Source organism: Haplochromis burtoni, unplaced genomic scaffold, assembly GCF_018398535.1.
Source record: "Haplochromis burtoni strain Fernald_Lab_line unplaced genomic scaffold, NCSU_Asbu1 Contig_185, whole genome shotgun sequence".
Taxonomy (NCBI): domain Eukaryota; kingdom Metazoa; phylum Chordata; class Actinopteri; order Cichliformes; family Cichlidae; genus Haplochromis; species Haplochromis burtoni.
In genome coordinates this window covers 249,906-272,611 of record NW_024582546.1, presented here as the reverse complement: position 1 = coordinate 272,611, position 22,706 = coordinate 249,906, and the positions used below count along the sequence as shown (strand labels likewise).

General features: G+C 38.8%; 1 protein-coding gene across 3 annotated transcripts in view; it reads left to right on the top strand.

The window, feature by feature from the left end:
- The window catches only part of brinp2 (bone morphogenetic protein/retinoic acid inducible neural-specific 2), a 310,510-nt gene that overhangs the window by 50,518 nt on the left and 237,286 nt on the right, over window positions 1–22,706 (top strand). The gene's annotated exons all lie outside the window — the stretch shown is intronic.

Sequence of the window (22,706 nt, the reverse complement as noted above, 5' to 3'; positions counted from 1 at the left end):
TTTGTGCCAAAGACACTTTGCCTGAAACCGTGTGAGCTATGATAAGGAAAGAGATTTGAGATCTTCTACAAAACATTCAGTTTTTGGCTAGCGGTAGAATAAAGCCCAAAAGACACTTCTACTATATTATCTTATTTTAATACAATGCACAGCCTGGATGTCTTAAAGCTTATTTATTGCTTTTGGCAAAGGCCAAAGCAGACAAATTCTACATAAAACTGCGACAGTGCATGAGGATTATATGAATACTGACATCTCTGATTTATTGTGGCATACCTCACATTGTATTCAGTGGGGAAAACATACTTTAGTTAATGTGGACGCTGTTGATAGACAACTATATAAAACTCTAAACAAACAATTAAAAAAATCTATTTATACGGCAGAGAAATGGAATCAGCCGTAAAAGGCTGATGGGTTATTGTTGTTTCCCTGCCTGGTTGGCAGGCAGAAGGGGCACCCAAGTTTGTGACTGTGACAGGTTAAAAACAAAACACGAATGAACAAAATGTAGGAGTTTCAAGTTGATTCCATCTATTAAAAATCTCAGTGACCCCAACCTCAAGGTCCGAGGTCAAGTTTTCTGAAAATCTTGTATATAACTCAAGAAGGAAATCACCTGAGATTTTTAAATTGATGCCATGGATGCTTCGACTAAAAATCTCTCGGTGACCTTGACCTTTTCTAAAAAATCTTCTGTAGTAAAAACATTTACTACTACTACTACTTTAATACTACTACTAACCTCAGAATCAGATATTGGACATTTTCTTTTATCTGACAATGGAGGGATACTTGTATGCAGCATTTTTATTTTTAACATAACCTGGTACATCACTGATAACCGATGACAGTGGTACCCATTGAAATTGATGATGACTTGTTTGCTGTGTAGGATATAAAAACTCATATATAACTCACTTATATAGTACATCTAGCGGTAAAAGACTGAATCACTTTACATGATGTATAGTACACTGAGGTTATGGATGAAATATAAATCCAATAGCAGCAGAGATATAACAGTTATAATCAACATGTCCAAGCTTACACAGGCTTTCTCTGTACAGTCCCACACAACTCTACACACTCATGTCAACACATGATTCTGAAATAGCACAAAGATAATCTATACATTAAATTGCCATCCCGAGAGTGAGTGCCCTGAAGATGTTATGCTCAAATATCTTGTATTGCATTTTCCATGGGGTATTTTTTATTGACTTTTGTCTTGTTTGCAGGCTGGAAGCAATATAGGAAACACTACCTTCCAGTTTGATTTAATTTATCTTCAATATGGGCTTAGAAGGTTATGAAATATTGGCAAAAAGGCGAAGGCAGCTGATACAATGGGTTTAAAACAAAGCTTCTGGGATGCGTAGATAACTAGGTTAGTCATATACAAATTTAGTAAATTCTTCATTGATACTTTTTACTGTTTCCACCCACACATTGCCCAGAACCTTCTATCTTGCAATGACGTAGTTCATGCTGACACCTCATAACTCCAAACAAGTAAGCTCAGTGTCAGAATCAGAATTGCCTGAAGCAAAAGAAATCCCAAATAGCTGAGACTTGGCTGTCACCAGAGGACTTTTGGGAAGGATATGCTACAGCGGCAGCTGTTGCTGTAATGTAGGACGGATGGCAAACAAGGGACCTATCAACTCCCACAGTTTTTGAGCACCACTCTAAGTATATGTGATGGCTTGAACAAACACTCTTTATTTCACTCTGACATCCAGCTCTGCTGCACCTCCTGACTGGAAGTTGTACACTGCAAAATGGGCACGTAAAGCAAAGACAGCGTTTGGTATTACAAATAGAAATATACGCCCCGTTTGATGAAGATTTTATTTGAAAATCATTTCCACAGCTGTGCTGGAAAAACAACCATGGTGCAGTCTCTGTCGTGTCATAAATATGGTAACCGGCTATCTTAGAATAAATAAATTAATTTCCGTGACAAGGCATATCAGACAGACCTGATTGGATTAGAGCTAATGAAAATATAGCCAACACTTACCTCCTATCTTCTAATACTGTAACACACTATTAACAAGAAATGACAGGAGTGACACGCTCGGCTTAATGCTAAATGCCATGACAAATTGTCAGCGATCACGACACAAAGTGTTACACCAATTTTAATGCAACCCTCTGAGCCACGTCAGCATTCACATGGACTGTGACCTGTCTGTACTGTATCATGTTATCCCTGTCACAGTATTTACTATTTACTGTTCATTGCAGCAGATGCTTTGCCTTTGTGTTGAGAAAATCACTCAAGTCTGTCCTGGTGTACAACAACCCCATTCTAGATAGCCGTATCTCTTTCATCTCCAGTATATTAATGCAAAAAGACCCCCCCCCCCCAACCAAACATTAGTACCTTGAAGCACTAATGTTACAAGATCAAAAAAGCTGCTGCGTCTGTCTGTGAATGGGAGCTACAGGTATGCTCAAGGTTCAAGGTCCATTTTTTCCTTCATGAACAAATCACGCACCTTAAAAAACCCTCTGTATGATGCTTGTGACGCTCCCCTGCAGTGCCATACATCAGTGTATTGTTTACATATCGCCTTGAGAGTTGGAAGTAACTTGGCAAAATCCAGTCAGGTGTATTTGTGAAGGCCAATTGTATAGTATCTAATCAGTCTGTACAGCTCGGCATCTCTCATGAAACCATAGAGGTAGTCACATTGTGTTATTCTAAAATGATCTCCACTCCCGTTCGGCCTAAATTGCAAGTCATGAGCTATTTCTGTCGAAAGCTTTGTCAGCAGTTTTCTGCTTAGAACGTTCCCTGATGAGCCAGGTTATACTGCTGATGCCCATCTCCACTGGAAATGACTATCCAATGTAATAATTCTCCTGCTTTGCTAAGGGCCATCTGAAATATTCAACATTCTTTTTCGAAACACAATTTCCTATCATCTTAAATAGCATGAAAATATAATGGGGCTGTATGGACGTTGAGGTCCTGAATTCTGTAGGGGATAGGTGATCCGTGACAGGACTCAGGGATGGTTACATTTTTTAAAAGAAAACCGAAAAATCAAAACGAAAACAAAACATTCAGACTTATGTGCACTACTCTTTCTGTGCTTTGCAATGTATGTCAAACACGAGGGAATTCATAATCCGCTGTAATGTGTGACTGGGGTGTTTGATCATTACTGGGACTTTTCTGTTGAGTTGATGGACCAAATTGATGACAGCACCGCCCACTTCAGTATTTGCGAAGTAATGCATGAAAGCAAACATAAAGATACGATGTTTTCAAAATGTATTTCATTTCATACTAAGCACAGTCAACAAAAAAAAAAATATTTGACCACCCTTTGCTTTTAATTCTATTTGGCAGTCACAGTGTCGCAAGGAGTTTGGTGAGTTCAGCTGCAGCCACTGCACAATTTAAAGAGGGCTAATTTTTGGTCCTCAAGGTAACTATGTGCACTCTTCTGAGGGGTAAAAAAAGGGTCCAAGTACATTCCTTCTTTTAAGGATATAGCAGACTGTTGAATTTGCCAATCCCAAAGTTTTTGCTATCTTGCTAACAGGTTTATTTTCATTGTCCAGGCTGATGACCTCCTTCACTTGGATTGGCACCTCTTTGGACCAGATTTTGAGAGTTTCAGTTAACAGCACTTTGAATGTGCAATTATTGCACCCTGGAAACGGTTCAAAGAAAACATCAAAAGCTCAAAATACCCATGGCATGCCTATGGTTACTAGATGTAAGCCTTTAACTACTGAATGTGCAACATATATTTAACACATTAAAAAAAAAATCATTTAGCATTATTTGTGAAAAAATGAACTCATACTGTGTCAGTGGCAAAAGAGGTGCTGAGGTTAGCACGCCACCTCCAAATGAGGTTTGTGTTGGGATATTTTTGGGGCCTTTGTTCTACCGATGCTCAACCTGGCCTTCATTTCATATTCCCACAGCTGGCATGCTAGGTAAATTGTTGATTAGAGGGGGGTTGTAGGTGCAGATGTGACATAGATGAAGCCACCCCAGTAACTAGCTGTTGTAATCACAACACAAAATAGACGGGGCTCTTTCACGCAGCATGTGGTTAATATGTGAATCTAAGCTTGGTGAATGGTGAATACTGCAGCCTTATAATACAGAGCTGTTTATTTAAAACATGTTATACAACAGGAGTTGTCTGGGAAGAGTCAGCACCACGTTTCCACCAGCTGGTGTGAGGACTTTTCAGGAGAGTCACAGCAATGATCCAAAAGTCGGGTGGTCCTCATCCACTCTGTGCCGTGCCTCAATCTGTTCTGTTTGTGAGGACACCTGTTAAAAAATAAGAACTATACTGGAATTATAGATCAGTTGACGTGGTTCGGCTTCCCCCCAGCACTGCTCCCGCCGAACACCTGCAGCCAGATGGCCTGGATTTTCTGCTTGTTTACTCATTATTTTGTTTATTTATAATTGTATTGATTTACAGTAGACAAACTGCTTTCCGCCAAGTCGCTGCGCAGAAAGTATTTCTGGGGAGCTGCTCTGTTCTCGTGGGCAGATTCTTTCTCACTTGTCTGTGATAACCTAAAAGCCCAGGGTGTCAGAATGATTTTGTTTGATTCACACCATTATTTAGCATAAAAATACATATAATAATGTACTAGTTGATCACATCAATGGCCGTCAGCAGGGAAACTGAACAAGAGAAAGTTTGGGAGAATTTCATGTTAGTTGTGACTGATGCCAATGTCCTCTATAACTGTATCAAATATGCTTTTTTGCAGGTAAGCATTTCTTTAAACTCACAGGCGGAATTGTTGTGATACTAAAAAATAAAAGTGTGTGTGTGTGTGTGTGTGTGTGTGTGTGTGTGTGTGTGTGTGTGTGTTGTTATGGCCTAATTTTACTAGACCACACAGGCTTTTCAGTGATAAAAACACATTTTTATTCCTACTGTAACTAAGCAAACAACAAGTCGCTTTTACAGTGTAATTTAAACCACTGTGTTTATATCTTAATATATTGGATACATATTTCTTCAATGCACTCTCCAGTGTCTCCAGTGCTCAGCGTAAAGACTTATTTGAACAGCTTTGTTGACTGTCATGCTGATTCATCAGCACACTGTTGAGTATATTAAATTTAGATGACTGATAGCAGGTTGTGTTGCACTACACTGATATTTTTTGTGTTAGAAATAATCAGAAAATAGCTGATCAGGTCATTGAAAATGTGAAACTTTGAAACAACCTCCTTTTATCAGTGGTGACAGCAAAAGCATAGATATAGAAGCTGTCTGTCTTGTTGAAATTATTACTACTGTCACTGAATGGTGACCAACAACAGCGATCGTGGTGAGGGAAGAGTGATAAGAGAAAAGTCAGGAGCAATATGCCCTGTCTGCCGTCGTAGATGATTATGAGAGCACTGGGCAATGAGGTGGGCCAGCTAATAAAGAATCAAGGGGACTCCCATGAAAGTGGTGTTGGTTTCACAGAGACATGGCTCCAAGTTATTTCTCAAGGCCCACTGGTGGCGTGAGAAATAACCAGAAATAAATGTGATTTGCAAGAACTGAGGTGAATCCTTTCCTGCTTTTATTAAAAACCAATGGCGCCTCTGAGATTGACAGGTGAATTGCTGGACTGTCTCCCGTGATGTGGACGCTGCATTAGTGTTTTGTGGTAAAGAGACCTGAGCGTGAAGGTGAAAGCGTTGACTGACTGGTTTATCAGCATGCCGACTCTCACCAGTGGCCAGAAGCTGTGGGTAGTGACCAAAAGAAAAAGGTTGCAGATGCAAAGGGCAGAAGCAATCATCCTCCAAAGTGTGTTTGGGCTCTGCCTCAGACATACTTGAGAAGGTTCAGTTATTCAGGAGGAAGTTGGGGTAAAATCGTTGTTCCTCTGCATTGAAAGGTGGTTAGAGGTGGTTTAGAAAGACTCCTGGGCTCCTTCTAACTGCAATTCTTGGGCATGTCAAACTGGGAGGAGACCCCAGGGCTGACCCAGGAAACGCGAGAGAGATTATGTCTCTTACTCGGCCTGAAAATGGCCTCCCCCAAGAATAGCTAGAGCTAGAGAGGTGTTGACTGGGGAAAGGGAGGTCTAGGCAACTACGCTTAAACTGAAGCAACTGTGATACAAATAGGAGGCAAAACAAAAGAAGGATGGATGCTGCTTTTGTCACATTCCCATGAGGAATCATGTTGAACTGTTAGCCATGGGGATATGTCCATTCTACACAACCGGGGGCGTTTTCACATGTCAGTCTCAGAAACAGGGTGTATCATCATGCACTCTGCTGCAGTGAAATTTCCAGACCATTGTATAATGTATAATTCAAAGACATTTATGATTTTTCAACTAATTTTCAGTGAATGGTCAGCCATAGCTTGAAGAAACTTAAATTAACTGGTGTTAGGAGTATGGGGGTGCACACTGCTTGTCACGTGTTTTTGGAGCTCCTAGGCACTTGTCAGTAAACCTCAACATTGATTACATAAGCGTATAAACAACTTTTATGTACTTTAACAGCTACCGCTACAACACAGGCTATAATGCGTGCTCAGAAGAGTACATCTTAGCTGCCTGATGCTGTCTAATGTGCTAGAAGAGATAGCCTTTGCCTTTTAGCTATACAAAAATGGATAACCCTTTTAACCCCTCGCAGGTTTGCACAGGACCTACGGGCTGTACTTTAATGCATAACACCCAGTTGATTTGTAACTGGCGTTTTAAACTCTGATACTTGCTATTGGCAAAGCCAAATGCACATATTCCTGTTAGAGAGGTGGGAAGGTTAAGAACAGTTTTTAGCTTGCTCGTCATTACATTAAGCTGCATAAAGACTCAAGCCGTACACTCATGTTCAGCCCATTTGAACATGTAGGCGGCATATTAAATGTCCTCAGCAGAGCTTTTCCACCTCTTCTTGCTATTTTTTCAGTTGATAGAGAGGAAAGCAGATGGAGCCAGGAGGCTCAAAAGGAGCCTGAAAATGATGTTGCTCTTCTACTGCCGCAAAAGAAGATTCCAAATATGCCCATGGATATAGATTCAGAAGGCGAGGGGAAAGCGAGTTATGTGGAAAAGAGGGAATGAGAGAGACGGTCAGAGCCAAACAGAAGAGAGAGATCTGGAGTGGGAAAAGGAATAAAAGGAGAGTAAGCGAGACCGAGACAGCTGACAGATAGCGCAAAGACGGGACGAAGTTGCTGCCTCCATTATCTTCTGATGCATTTTTTATAAACTTTTGTGAATTTAGGAAATTAATTTCAAACTTCAGCCCCACGGTGCACCCACTAAATGTCGTCTCAGCCACAGAAGAAGCAGTGAGGCTATTTCTCTGTCCTAACATCCATGTCTAACTATGTCTAAAAAGCAATCACGGTCTCTGTACTTCCGAGCATAGCTGGAGAGTAACTGCTTTCATTAAAGGGCTGCTCCATTATAGCTGTGGCCATTTATGCTACTTTAGCCAAGCCTTTTATTTGTGGGGAAAAGTCTTCCAGTTTTCAACACTGCCAGTTTTTATGTTTAATATTTATACATCATCATTTAACACTAAACTGATAAAAGTCTGAGAGGTGTGCTTTGTCAATTTTTACTCAGTTGTGCTTAAAAAAAAAAAGATTACTATGTGTGTGTCATTTTGATCACACGTATTTTATGGCCTCGTTTCCCCTCATTTCTCTGCAAGAGGGATTACAAATGTATATCAAGGTTGTTTTAAATAATTTTAATTCTGGTTTCAGAAAGAACAAATAATGGGGTGTCGTGGGGGGTGACAGATACACAAAAGAACAGTTTGAAACACGCTCGATATAAAGGGTTACAAAAAAGCTCCACATCCGGTTCTTTTCATGCATCGAAGAGACGTTTTGATATTGTTAGTTCTGTATGTGCCATTAAATGGGTGCGATGATTCCAAGTCTACAGAATGGAGATTTCTTAGCTGTTTGATGTTGGACAGCATCTAAAACAGCTGCTGCTGCTGCGGCCGATCAGAGCATTCGTTTAGTAAAAGCTGAGTAGAACCGCAGAGTCAGGTGATAATTCACACTAGGTTTGTCACTTGAAGCAATATGCAATTACACCACTTTTCTACTGCTTTAATTTCAGCTCACTATATTGCACTGATCCAGAGATTTTGTTTCATCTAACAGAAATGTCTTTATTACTGGAAAAGCTTAGTCTTTCATCAAACTTCTATCACTAGCTGGCGATAAAGTCAAGTAAAAAAACCAAAAAAGATTCTGTGGAATCAACTTCTTTAGAGCTCATCTTACACACAATTACCTCTCACACTGAGCACACGGGCGCCTGCTAAAATAAAGTACAGTGTCGCTAACAACTATAGCTGGCTGTCTGTGTCTGCAAACACTGCTTTTGAGAAGCAGGTATCAGCAAATGAAGCTTTTGTTGTCACTTTATCGCACTCATATCTCTCTCTTTCTCTGTGACCCTCGCTCTCTCTGTGGGCTTTTCTCATTGAGCATCAGGAACAGAGAGGTGTTTGTTTCTAGTTAGCTGTTGGCTGGATCCTCCCCGGGGACTCGGCTGTTTTGTAGCGATGCAGGACACATGATTGGAGTTGGCATGGCAGCGTTGCCAGGGGCACTGTGCCTCCAGCATCGCAACCTCGTTCCTACACTGAGAGAAGTGATGGTAGCCAGAAAACCTCAGTGTTTTCACCTAAAACTCCTATGAGCAATAATTTAAAAGAAAAAGACAATCACATTCCCTCAGGTCTGCCTGACATATGATTTTACCTCTTTATGTTTTTCTTTAAACACCATTTAAGGCAAGTTTGTTTTTATCAAGTTCATATTTTTAACCTGATCTTCCCTCTTAGCCTGTGTCCTCTCTTTTTTGCCTCTTTTCTCCTCTCTCACCCTGAGGGCCAGTAGTTGGTATGACAATGCTGCTTTGCACCCACTGTGCTCTTTGGTTCAGCACCCAACCCACCTGCTCATAATTATTTAACACCACAGCATGCTGGATTCCCAGAAACATCTAAAATGCATTTGTGCTTGTATGAATCCAAAATTAGTTATGAGTGTACTATGCTTTGTGTAACATTGATAAAAAGGAGGAACTATTTTCTTTTTTGTTTCTTTATCCTACCGTGTAAAAGTCTCATGGAAAATCATGCATTTCCCAAGTTAGACCTTGTCAAGAAGGCAGCTTGAAAATGCAACACTGCAATACACATTAATGATGTAAACATACTACTAATGAGAACGTTATACAAAGTATGGCAGTGCATATCATCATTAACCCAATGATAAATCTGAAACCATTTTAGACATTGCACATGGTAGATTACACTCTAATAAAGGGCAGAAAGTTTAGAAGAAATGTAGAAAATCTGCAACTATAAGGCAGGGTGCACAAAGTCCATGTTAACAATTATTATTAGTGAGGTCTAAAAACTACATATTGTAATTTCCCCCTTATACTCTTGAAAATACATGCACAGAATGTACTGTGTAATTTTAGAGGCTAGTGTTTTAGTCTCTAAAAAAAGACTCATTCTTAGATCTAAAGACTATAAAATGTAAAGAATACGTAACTATTATTGATTACTGTTTTTTTTCCTTCAGACCAAAAGGTCTAGTTTTATGATCAAAGATTTATTTCATTTGGTTTCATCATGTTGCAAATAATGTTTTTTCTTCTTTACCACGCTTGTGATGTACAAGGCAGTTTCATGAGGAGCCTCTTTGGTATATTTTAGAGGTAACAGGAAGCATGGCAACGGAGATTCACCGGCTCACAATAGTACTATATAAATAGGGATCACTGTGTTTTGCTCATTCTCCTGTCTTAATTTTATTTCTCCACTTTTAATCTTTTCTTCTTAATCTTTGTCCTTATTCTTGTCCTCTCTACTGCTTGACTGAAAAAAAGCCTTTAAATTAATGGCTTTTTAGGATTGGAAGCTATATGTACAACAGAAGTGGTCAACTGAAGCAACTCGAAGCATTTACTTGCAGCCCAATTCAAATGAAGAATATTGTTTTTTGTTGTTAGTAAGTACTTTCTAAGGCAATGGCATTGATGAATAACTCTGAAAGAATAAAAAAGGGCAATGGCTGTGCCTTCCCCTCTATTTTTGGTGTTCAAATCCTTGGTTCCACTATTTATTTTGACCCCAACCCTTATGAGGTCAAGTACTGTTTGTGCTGAGCAAGATTCATTTCCCTTGAGTGTACGAAGAAACCAATCTCGAAACTAATTTCAGAAATGCACATTCGTATTGCTCCAAAAGTGATGTTTTTGTACTGTTAAATCTATTCCTCTCTTCCTGCACACTCTTGGTAAAACTATTTATTTGGGACTAGCCCCCATGGTAAATGTAAAATCTGCTAACCTTCTATCTCAGCCATCTCTTTTTGGGCAAACTTTCAGCAAAGCGCTCTCTGTTGCTTATTATATGTCTACCTTCAAATGTTTCAAAGGCCTCTCTAGTGACTTCTCCACAAGATGGGAGTGACGTGAAAGTCGAGGCAGAATCTAATGTACTTTGTCTTACTGTGTATGTATGTGGTATGTCACATGCTGCTGCAGAGTGTGTTGTTAGGAATGGTGTCGTGGATTATGGGATGACCGAAGACATATTTTTGGAGTTGTGGCTGTAAGTGAGTAACTGTAGTTCTTAACTCCAAAACTTAACTCTGTTTGCATTCTGATCCAAAGAAATACACAAAGTTTCAAGGCTGTTTTTAGTGGTTTTGTAAAGAATTTGTTCTTTTCCTTTGTTTCTAAAAAGCTCCTTGAAGTACAACAGAAATTATTTTTAAAAGGTGAGACACAGAAGTAGTTTGTACATTTACAAATGGTCTCTGACAAAGTTTCTTTGTGAGTACTAAAACACACATCATGATAAATAATTTAGTACACATTCAGCACTATGCACTTTACTTTTTACTTTTATTTCTCCTGTGCTGTTCCCTGGCTGACTTTAAGTTAATCAGGAACCACAAAGAAAGTGGTCAGTATGATTTCTTAAGTAGTGCCCATGAACCGACTGTTACATAATGACACACACAGCCAGTTCTCTACTAACGCAATTAATTGGAAAAGTATTCATTGACTTTTCATAAGTTATCAAGTAGTTCCTGATTTTTTTAAGTCATTAAAAAAGTATTTAAGTTATCATTAAGTATTAAATAAGATTTGATTACTCATTATCTGTTGAATGTTCATTCATTCATTCATTCATTCATTCATTCAGTAGTAGTCATTCACTATGGTGCTGAGAGTTTTTGTTTCTTATATTGTAATTAGCAACTGCTTTGAATGCAAAGGAATGAGAGCAAACACAAGTAAAAGCTAGCTGATGGGCCTTAGGTGTGAATATAAGCATGAACGACTGTCAGTGGTTTTGTGGTTCTTTTTGTTCCCTGCCTGTCTCCAAATATCAGCAGGGATGGTCTCTTGTGCAAACACTTTATTCTAGATGTTGGGTTACGAATTGATTTTGGGCGATAGCCTAAAAACTCATAAAATTCAGCATCATTTTTTTTCTACTCCACTGCTGCTTTCTGTTTTGCATCAGCACGGCTGCGGTCTTTGTGGTGTGGTAGCCTTTTTGTGAATAAAGCTGTCCAGAACATGGAGCTGATCAGTTAGCTCTGTTACACTTTTCATTAGTACGATCTTTGTGACTGTACTAATGAACCTCGTCAGTATGCAGCTATTGAAATTAATTCAAGCAACTGCTCGGAGACGTTCTGGTATTTGAAAACGATTTGATGAATGCAGTTCTTGCATATGATCAAGCACTAAAATACTTTTAGGATAACATGCTTTTACATCCCAAAACTGGACTTTTGGTCACATATCAAAGATGGAGCGTATTTCAAGAACATCTGACCAATATGATTTCACTTAGTTGTGCCTCCCTCTTCAACATCACATGCATTTTATCTGTGAAGCCATCACCATGCTCAGTATGTCCCAATCTGTTTTTCTCATCTCATCTCTGCTGAGTTCAGCTCCGCTCAGTGTTATTATAGTAGAATGATGGCGCATGCACACAACCACTTTAGAGCAATATCACTTGGGAGAAAATGATTTGTCAAATCGCTGTGGCAATTCAAAAGAGCCTGGGGAGGTTCCAGTGTTGGCATAGTGGTAAATAAGTAGTTATATAAACCCCCCTTTTACCCCCCCACGAAGCTGCTTAAAACTGAGAATAGTTTGGGTGATCAATTTCTCCTATCCACTTGTCTACAATGCCAAAAACCTGATGTCGGATAAGGCCCCATGAGCAGGAATGCAATAGTATTTCCTTCACCATTGTGCTGATAGGAAAAGGAATTTTTCAAAACTTTCTGCTGCACCAAGAGAGCACAAAGCGAAGAGCGTACACTCCACACATACAAATCCTGACAGGCAGTATTGAGCAACATTTACAGACCACAAAAATAAATGACTTCCCTAAAGAAACATTTCCAGCCTGTAATCTCTACTGTAGGAATTAGGTGAGTCATGCATACTAGGCTGTGTGTAATTAATTCAAAGCACCATGCAGAACTATTGTTGCATCGATCCACAAAGTGCAACCCCAGTAGAAAAGCCAATACATGTGTTATTGATCCAAAAATAGTGGTGGGGCCCTGTAAGCCTCATACATCCCCAAAGCTAAAGAGACAGGCAGATTAGAAGATTACACCATTAGTGACTAGTGCATTCCTTCCTAATTTTAGATGCAGCACAGAACACCTTTGACCATTTCTGAGCCATTAAACTTGCTGTTTGCTAGGTTTATACACCAAACCTGATTTGTTATGTTTAGTAAAAGATTGTTGTTTGATTTCATGGTTTGACAGGATTAAACAAATATTTGAAAGATTTTTATTCTAGATTACCGATGCAAGAGCTCCGCTTGAGGTCACCTAATTTTGAAATGTAACTATAGGGTGAATAACCTGCTTGCACAAATGACCAAAGAGGGCGTTTTTCTGTGGGAGGTCTATTAATCACTGCACCAATGCAATCACTTCTCTTTCTAATCTATATTTTTTTTGCTTCTCTCTGAAAAACACCTTCCAATTTCTGCTGCTTGTTCATTTTATGTTGCTTGTTTCCTAAATTAATGAGATTTCTTTAAACAAATAAAAGACGTTTTCCGTCAGATACTTGCTTTGAAATAATATCACTTAATAATAATGATAATAATAATAACTTTATTTATAAAGCGCTTTCAAACAAAGTGCTGTACAACTATTTGAAACTAAAAAGATAAAAAAGAAATAAAACAAAGTCCGCTGCATAACAATTAGATTCTCTGAACTGAATTTTTGCATTCTATATAATGGATGTCGTGGACACTTTGTGAGTAGTATGTCATGCAGTAACATTCAGGTTAATGTAACACATAACACGGTGAGTGGGGGAGTTAACCGTTTTCTGTGATTGTGGTGCTTGCAAAATATTAAGCCATGAAAGCAGCAGGGCTCTTGGGATGACATTGCTACTATTTCCATTGCCTAGTCCTCTACATAATTTGAGAACATCACAAATGTTGATGTGAGTGCACATTTACAGTAACATTCAAAGTGATCAAAGAAATGCAATCCACAGAAACAGACTGATGGATTTAATGTTATGTCTAATATGATCCTTCCTACTCACAGAAAAAATCCAAGATATAAATGGACTGAGGCTAAATTAGAGCAATTTGCATCTAATACGGATTAAATTCAAAAACACAACAATAATGGGTAATTAGTTATGGGCTTCATTACTCAAGGGGATGACATAAACATATGACATAAATCTTGGAAGCAGCATGCTCAGGAAAAACTACAGGGTGTATCCATATAAATGGCCCACCCTGTACTTTACTAATGATATTATTTTGCTGTAAAAAGATGCTGAAATTAAGAAAATACTACTACTACCACTACTACTAATAATAATCTTAATGTAATTGCAGCATATGTCTGCATAGATGTCTTCAAGTACCGGGCATCTGAATCTGAATGAAACTTTGTACAAACACTGTTAACATCTATGTTTTTTAAATAACTTTAAAGATTTATTATCAATCCCAATTCTTTGAGTTTGTTTATATAGTATGTGATTTTCATCAACCCCCTGCAAAAGAAATGTTGCCTGTTTGACTTTAATTGTCGCTGAACATGACATAATGCCCCTCATGTAACCAAAGTTTGTATCTACGACAGACTTTTGTTCACCACTAAAGATGGAATGAAACATTTGAAAAAAGTGCTACAGGCCTGGCAATAACTGATATAATGAAAGTAATTATAATAAGAACAAGATTTATTATCACATGATTAAAATGAAGGACACTAGATTAAGTGAATCAAAGCAATTTTGCTATTTTATTTACTCAATAAAAACCTGAATACTAATAATGCAAAGCATGACTTTTCATTTAATATTGATTGTAGAGGCCATTATAATTATAAAGGGAATTATAGATGTTACATAAACAACATTATTATTAACTATAAGCATAAAACTCAAATTCTCTATAAATTAGCTAGCTTCTCTTAATGTTATCAAAATTGTTTTTTAGCCTGTTGGGCCCCACAGGTTTTATCTAATTTAATTCAGTTTAATTTAATTAAACTTTTCTTTTGGACGAACGCAGGTCAGCTTTTTCCTTACAAGCAGTGGGCTTTAGCCTTAAATATGACCTGCAGCGATGAATGTAGCATCAACCTTATATCATACTCAAAGAAGTGAAGTAAGTCCATCTCCTCAAAATGTCAAACAATTCCTTTGAATGTTTCATCAGTAGAAAGCTGGACTCAAGCAGGCTTTAACAGGCTTTAATGTGATTTTCTTTCTTTTAAAATTTTTTTTATTATGACAGCAGGAGAGCATTTTGAACAGCTGTTCATGAAGCTACATGATTTTTAATACCCTTTAAAACAGGGGTGTGGGAAAGGGCTCATTAAATTCCAGACATCATCGGTTTATTTATGTGAAATGACTTTGACTTTAGATGGAAAAAGCGGGATGGGGGATGAAAGGAGTGGCACAGAAGTAGAGAGACTTGGAGTGAGAGTGAGAGGGCTATAACAGCAGCCAGGCAGATGATAACTTGGCCTTAACATTTCTGAAACATTTACAGTCCAGATTCAATCTTAACCACAACAATCAATTCGCGAACCGCTCTAAGAATATCAAACATGTTTGATATTTGCAGCCATCTATGGGGTCCTGAACTGTCATGTGGTGTGTGAAGCATTACAGAGACTGCCGATAGTTCAGGACTTACACAGAAAAGAGAGGCTGGCTCACATCATCCATTGCTGTTCTGATTACATATCACAGGAGTTCCTGCAAGATTAGAAGCCCTGATGTCAGCAGGATACAGCAAATCAGCTGGTGAATGTAGAAGTGTGCGCACACACACACTCACACACTATTAGGCTTATAAGAAAGGGCTGTAAAAGTCAACTAATTTAAGAGCCTCTCTAGTCTTTAAGGTCATGTCATGGCAGTTTTTTTCTTTAGCTCAGACCTTCCTGTTTCTGTAAAGAAAAACGATTACCTGTGTGTGGCAACAGTGGGGAGAAAAACTCGCCTTTGACTGAAAGAGCCAGACATTCATCCACTGACATTCAGGCCTTCACCCACTGAAAAAGAATGACTAAAGAGTGGAAAGAGTGGTGATTATGCTGACTATCTATCATGATCAGATTATAATGTCTCACCTTGAACCATCACACAGTCATAAATTATTTTTCATGTTATTTTGTGTTGAGAGAGCTGGGCTTGAGATGGCTTCTAAGAAGTTTCCTAGCACTGATTCCACCCTTCCACCTGAAAGTAGCGAGAACTTTTCCTATTTCACCGATTTGTGTCCTAAATATTACTCACTGGTCTTGTTAAAGTTGTCAGACGAGGACTAAGAGGACAAAAAAAGGAACCATCGTTAATCAAGATTAATGCTCTCGATATTTTTATATTTGACTTGTTCCTGACACGCATTGTCTGTTGCTTTTGTCCATATCATACAGTCTTGACTCCAACATTACAAGATCTTCAGTGCATTTTCTCCTACTACCAAGGACCACATATGTCGCATAATGAACCTGGACTGAAAAGTTACAAAGTGACCATAATGAGGGCCAGAGGCTTTAGCAAAGCTGACAGAAAAGGAGCTCCAGGATCCAAATGAACATAGCCTGTCCCAGAAAAGGGTTCAAAATATCCACAATAGCAAAAAACTAGGTAGACTCAAAATAATTTACTAGGGTATATCATCGGAATCAATCTTTAGGTATGTGATACTCAGCATCTCCAAAATCGGTTTGGTTTTACTTCTTTAAATCTTCTTTGCTTAATACCTAAAGTGCTCCTGAGATAGGCAAATAGAAAGAGACAGATGTGAAAAGAACAGACCTCAGAAACATCATCATGTGCTGCAGCAGCAGCAGCAGGACTGAGTGAATGCACATCGTGACCTGAGGGCTGAGAGCAATAAGACCGTAACAATAACTTGCGCACACACCTCATGTGAACCCGCACTTAAGACGTGTAAGGCAAAGAACCACACTTGCCATGGTGAATGAATAAAGGGAATCTTGCTTGCATGTCAGTTTCTAAAGTGCTTGTAGAAATAAGAGCATAACAATTTGAATGGCAAGATTAAAGAAAATGTAAAAGTCTCTCTTTTTGCCCAGTAGCTTTAAGGTTGAGATGGACTATAAGCAAACTAGCAAACACTGCAAGTGTTGCTGACATGAATACTGCAGTGCAGACCTGCAGTAAGCAGTCATTTCTAGAGTCAGTGGAAAAAAAGGTTAGATAAGGTGCATTTTCACAGATGTCATCTCTTGACAGTGTATCAGGTTGCTTTGGGCTAATCTCTCTTAGCTCAGACAGTACAGAGCACTCAGTTAAAGAAACATTTGCCATGCATAGTTCTTTGATGTGTAGCTCGGCCTCTGCAGTAATTAGAAAAGAAAAAGAAAAACATGCTTAAAGGGTCATTTTTAACTACAGACAAAGTAAACATGATGGATTTTTTGGGATTTGTTGTAGACCTTTTTATCTAACATTGATTAGTAACTTTCCTGACTATTTTCTCCTTTAAGACAGGTTTGCAAATGTGAAACCTTTTTCCTGTATCATTATTTTGCTCTTGCTATTTCTCAACACTCAAAAAAATAGCTGTGCAAAAAACTCCAAAAACCAAACTACAAATGCTTCAAGTGGTCATCCATGAATGTTTTTAAAACTATAAAATAGATTCAGTAAGTATACTACTATGTATACATGCATATTAGACAACTTTGAAAGCTGAAATGCCATCAGTTACCATTGTTACCAAGAGTAGATGTCTGAAAAACAGTGTAATGTTTGTAAAAGACATACATGGCACATTATTTAATAATAACTTTTGTTTTGAATGATCATGTCTAATAACTTCCAAAGGTCACAACCTCCCAGTAATAACACCTCACCACGGTACCTATAAAGGCAGATTTTGCTTTACACTAAGTTGGATGTGTTTAATCTAACGTGTGTGGTAGAGTTTCCATGGCTGTATAAATGGCTGTGCTGACACTTCATGTCTGTCGAATGTCAATGTATTGACTTTGCTAACCCAGATACTGGTGCAATGCTCCATTAAACTAATTGTTTGAGAAGTGGTGGGGAACTCTCAAAGGACACGCTGCAGCAATTAAAAATGCACAAACACACATGCACAGACACACACACACACATATACACTCACCTACATAAAGTAGAAAGTCAATGAGTGTTGGCCTTTGAATGTGTTGTGAGTGATTTTTAAAACAGTGGTTGGATATGTTTGGAGATATGTCAGCAGATGTGTTGCTATTGATCCCTTCTGTTAACCTTTACTTCTTACCACCCATCCTCCCACTTTGTTCCATCTAAATTTCATACATGAGAGAGGTAAAAAGTGGCTTAAATAGTGCACTCACACATGTAAAAAAAAAAAGGTTGAGCATCATTGAGAACTGATTTTAAAGTCTAGGCTCGCTCTATAGTTGTGGCCTTACTCTCCAAAAACGATGGCACCATTTGGTGCAGTTTTCATGCATCTAACCTTGTGGCTGTCATACTTATAATCACAGGAAAGAACACCTTGGGTATCATTATGTCTCATGGGTGCCATCACATTAAAAGTTCCCAGAGACTATCTGAGGCCATGTGAGTGTGGTGCCCATGAATTCTGATATCGTAGGGAAGAAATCATACATAGAGACAAGGTTGTTTAGCATGAGCTGGTTGGGAATAAACAATTTAACCTTGATACTGCACTTCTTGTAAGGCTGGGCACATTTTCACACTTTCTTGGTTAATACGTGATTTTACTGGTATTTCACTCAGTCTGCTTAGCGTAAAAGCATAAAAAAATCAGTTGAACTCTGGTGTTCAGTTGACATGCTCAAGAAAAGATGGGTTTCTTCCACTTCCATTTGGATAGGATAATGAGATATTGATAATAATATTGACAATTTTGAAAACTGCTGCTGATGTCAACCTCTGTCTACTGGGAGAGCTTTTCTAAGTAAACTGTATAAACAACGGATTTATCTGGATATAGCAGCATATCAAGACATGTGCGCTGTCTATTTTTGTGCTGCCATACAGTCGTTATCCAATGATAATAAAAACAAAGAAAATGAAAAATGCAGTCAGTCAGAGCTTAATAAGCAGGATCAACAGATAGATACATAGCTGCAAAAAATACAGAGCCAAAGACTGAATGTGCTGTGCAAATTCCAAAGTTCGTGAACAGAAATGTAAACTCCCACTCCACCTTTCTGAAATCCATATGAAAGAAAATATTTATTTGTTTAGTGCTTTTCGAAAATATGCTCCACAGAAAAAAGTCAAGGGTTACAAAAACCAATATATAGCATACAAAACTAGAATTTCAAAGCAACAACTGAAACTGAAAGGAAGGGCACAGAAATGAAAAAGAAAACCAAAGTAAAAGAAGAACAAGTACAGAAGAAATTGGACACAAATAAGATATAGAAATACAGAAATCAGACATAATAGGGCTGTGCGATAAAATCTCATATCCCGATATAAAACATTTCTTATCCCAATAACGACGTATGTGAGAAAATAGTGCACTTTCTGTAAATTCTTGCGTAGGTGGTAGAAGAGAAAAAAATATTGCCATAAACAGTGTATTTTGCAACACCATGAAACAAACGATAATATGAAACGATAAATGTTTTCATATCGTCATCCGATATATTTCGTCATATCACACAGTCCTAAGACATAATATAATATTTTGCATGATAAAAAGCAACAAATCAGTCAAGCAGCTGCCACAGGTTGAAACTGGTCTGTATACCAAATATTGCAAGTTTTGTGTTGATTAATGTTGACATGAAACTGCTGTATCACAATCTGGTTAACAAGAATATTCCATGAACATCTTCAAACCAAGCAAGATAATTACAAAGCTAATATAATGCTGATAATGGGGTTGCCACAGCTTGCCCAAGATTCACCTGCCTATGAATTCATGTTTTTCATGTCTGGTTCATTACATATTACATATTAAGATTCGGAGCTAACAGAAAATGTACCAGACTCACTTTTTTCTCCTAGTTTCAGACCAACTGATCTTAGGCATAAAAACAAACCTTGAATACAAAAAAACTTTCCTTAGAAATCTTTCACATCCTCTTAAGCAGACCTTCCCAAAGTGTGCCCGGGGGGGGGGGGCGGATGAAAGGGGGGAAAAAACAAAACTCTTGGACACTGCTAGCAGGAGATGAAGCAAATATGTTTCCAAACCAACTTCATTCTAAGCCAAAGACTAGAAAATATGGTGAAGCTATCTTTCTTTGGTTTCACCTGCACAAGTGCCGAGGTAGGTCTCCCCTGCAGAATTGGTTTTCCCTTCGTCGGGAGCAGCGCTGGGCTCTTCAAATCACGACAAAAGTATCCCACATTCTTGATTTTTAGTTCACAAACACTTGTTGTAATGACTAACTACTCCTGACATTTTGGAGATGTTAGCTCTTTATACAGTAAAGTTACAGGGGATACAAATAATATCAGGCTGATCCTGCCACGATTTGTTCCCCCGTTCAATCACGGACAAACAGATCCCACAGCTGTTTATGTTTTTAAACCCATTTTGCACAGAGAGGCATTTTTTGAAAAATGTATTGACAGCAATGTTGAATATTATTACACAGGAAAAAAAACAACTACACGTAAAATTATCACACCGTGACGCCTCTGCTTTGTAAACGGAGGGACAGTAACTGTGTGTGTGTATGTAAGCATGTAAAACCTGCAGACAGTCAGATTAACAGTATTTTGTCTCTATCTGCCATTCTGCTATTCATCTCATGTAAACAATAACGTGGCGCACAGCGTGACGTGAAAAAAGGCACATACCTTTGACGTTGCGTGATGAACTCTGTATTCCTCGTCCACACGTAAACGCAAAAAAGGAGTTTTAAAAAAATCTCAGTTTTCGGTGATTCGAAACGCCGTTTACGTGTGGACGAAACAGCTGCGTTTTCAAAAATACCCGTGTAGGTGTGGACGTAGCGTAAAAGAGTTAGTAGTTTATTTTCTTACTACCTGTAATTTATTGCAGATTACTTGTATTTGCTTAATTGTTTACTAAATGTTTGAGGTGTGAAATAAACCGCAATGGAGCAAAATATGGGCGTGTGTGGTTGGAGGATGTGTGTGCGCGTGTGCGCGTGCACGCGGGGGCGTGAACATTTTTCTTGTAAAACAAACGGGGGCCCAGCAAAAAACGTTTGGGAACCACTGCTCTAAAGGAACAAGTTCAATAAATATGTTGATTCTAAGCAGATACAGGAATTAACTTAAAACTTTTCGTTCAGCTCGACTCACTTGAGAGAGGCGTGTTACCTCATGAACACTTAGCCTCATTGTGATAATTATAGCTTGGCAGGAGCATACAGGTCGACGTCTGCTTAAAAGGTACTTGGTATCCTAAGTAGAGCGCTTAAAGTGCATTCTAACGCAATCAAGTGGGTTACCAGTGTGGGCATTTAAATTATCCAACAATCAGTTTCAACCAAGCTACCTGTTAATATGTTAAATTTCATGTAGGCTTTATTCAGGCCTATTCTGTGATACACTCACAAAAGACAAAGTGTTGGTTACACGGTTGCATGAACACCTTTGATGATATACTGCTCCCATCATTATAATGGTACATCTGCTTTATACAACTAATCACAGTAAAGAGTAAATAACAGACTTTCCCCTTGGGTATCACCTCTTTAGCAATGCACATATTGTACAAAGAAATACACCACTTATAAAGAAGCTCATCAGAATTTCTAATAAGAGTCATATATCTTGTAGCATGTCAATGTTCATGATTATTTTATGAGGTAAGAATAGTGGATAGATGCTTAGAATTCTTGTTTAGCATTATGTGCTTGCAATTTGAACTCTCAGGAGGCTTTGTCCTACTGGAGAGGATCAGTGTAATGGACCAGGCCTTCAAACAGAATTCATTTATTCACCACTGAAGAGGAACATTTATCCATAGCACTGAGACATCCTCAAGAGTCCGACGTATTCGCTGCAATGTTTTATTAAAAATATGTATCATTTTAAGTGAAAAATATGGCTGTGTTGTCTGGCATCAGCGTGAGAGCTGGCTGATCATTTACCAATTGTCAACAAACAAAAAAAAACAACAACAAAATTTATGTCTTCTTATCAGTGCACGCTTCAGGCGATGTTCAAGTTTCATTTGTTGAAGTGACAGTGTGCAGAGTCCTGTAATTGTAGTGAGTGTGTAGTGGTGTGTATGGAATGTCAGTTCAAAAGTCTGATGGCTTGTGGGTAAAAACTGTCCCTGTGTCTGGTAGTGCAGGTCTGGATGCTCCTGAACCGCCTGCCGGACTGCAGGAGTGTGAAAAGTCTGTGGCTGGGGTGGCTGGGATCAGAGAGGATCCGCTGTGTCTTCCTCATGCAGCGCTGTCTGTAGAGATCCGGCATGGCTGGCAGTTCAGTCCCTGTGATGCGCTGTGCTGATCTCACCACCCTTTGCAGAGCTTTGCGGTCCAGAGCTGCCGTACCAACTGGTGATGCAGCCAGAATACTTACGTTTGTAAGTATTCTGGGGTTCATGCCGAATCTTCTCAGGCGTCCCAGGAAGAAGAGCCGCTGTCTTGCTGCTTTTGTGATCACACCAACATGGTGTGACCAGCTCAGATCCTCGCTGATGTTGATGCCCAGGAATCTGAAGCAGCTGACTCTCTCCACCTCTGCTCCTTCGATGTGGATGGGGGTGTGGCCTCCTCTCTGTAGTCTCCTGTAATCCGCGATGAGCTCCTTGGTTTTGCTGACGTTAAGCAGCAGGTTGTTGTCGCGGCATGTTAGGCCATTGTTACAAATCGTGACTGAACAGACTGCAATCCAACTGATAAAAGTAACTCTGTAGGCTTTAGATGCCAGACTGAAAAAGCTAACATGCCAATATCATGTTCAATGCAAGCCTGCTCTGGTTTGAATCGTGCATTTACTTTAAGAATGAAACCTCATAAGATATGTATATATCTTATGAGGTTTCATTCTTAGTATGATTTCATGACCAAAAAGATCCACATATGAATCTAACCATGTTGGACAAAACCATGTCCATAAATGGTGTGGGCTGGATTTCACTGAAGTCAAAGATCACAGAAATACAAAATGATTTTTGGTGTAATAATAAATTA